The sequence below is a fragment of the Bison bison genome, unplaced genomic scaffold, assembly GCF_000754665.1.
Source record: "Bison bison bison isolate TAMUID 2011002044 unplaced genomic scaffold, Bison_UMD1.0 scf7180017864450, whole genome shotgun sequence".
Taxonomy (NCBI): Eukaryota; Metazoa; Chordata; class Mammalia; order Artiodactyla; family Bovidae; genus Bison; species Bison bison.
Genome location: NW_011495012.1, coordinates 23,662 through 24,190, shown reverse-complemented (window position 1 = coordinate 24,190; position 529 = coordinate 23,662).

Sequence of the window (529 nt, the reverse complement as noted above, 5' to 3'; positions counted from 1 at the left end):
AAATAATTCAGTGCCTCAAAGTCATCACAGATTAGATATTGCGGCATACATTTTTGGTAAACTTGAAAACTTAGCCAAAGGTGGGTTGGGTCAGAGGTTGTGGTTCAAGTTTGTTAAACAATCTGAGGAGACAGCACTGGCCTTAACATTTTCCAGGAAGCCCAATTCCTCCCTCAGCCAGGGCCCCCACACTCTGCCTTTTTTAAGGTAAGAAGAGCCTGTGTGAGTCATCTTTCCATCCTGTGGTCAGCTTGCACACGATGTTAGTTTGGGTGTCATCATAACATCCTGTGTACTCTTCGGATCTGCAGAGCTGCTGCCTCCTGCTCAGTAAGAGCAGCGTCATGCTGTCTGCCATCGTCAGCCTGATATGTCTTGGTGAGTCCTGGAAGGGAATAAAGCCTGGTGCAAATATTGACCAGGAGGGCTGTGTCCACCTTAACAGAGAGCCCTGTCCTCCACAGGGGCAAAGTGGACCTTGATGGTTGGGTTCATCAAGGCCGAGCAACATCCTTGCCAACGAGGCCCA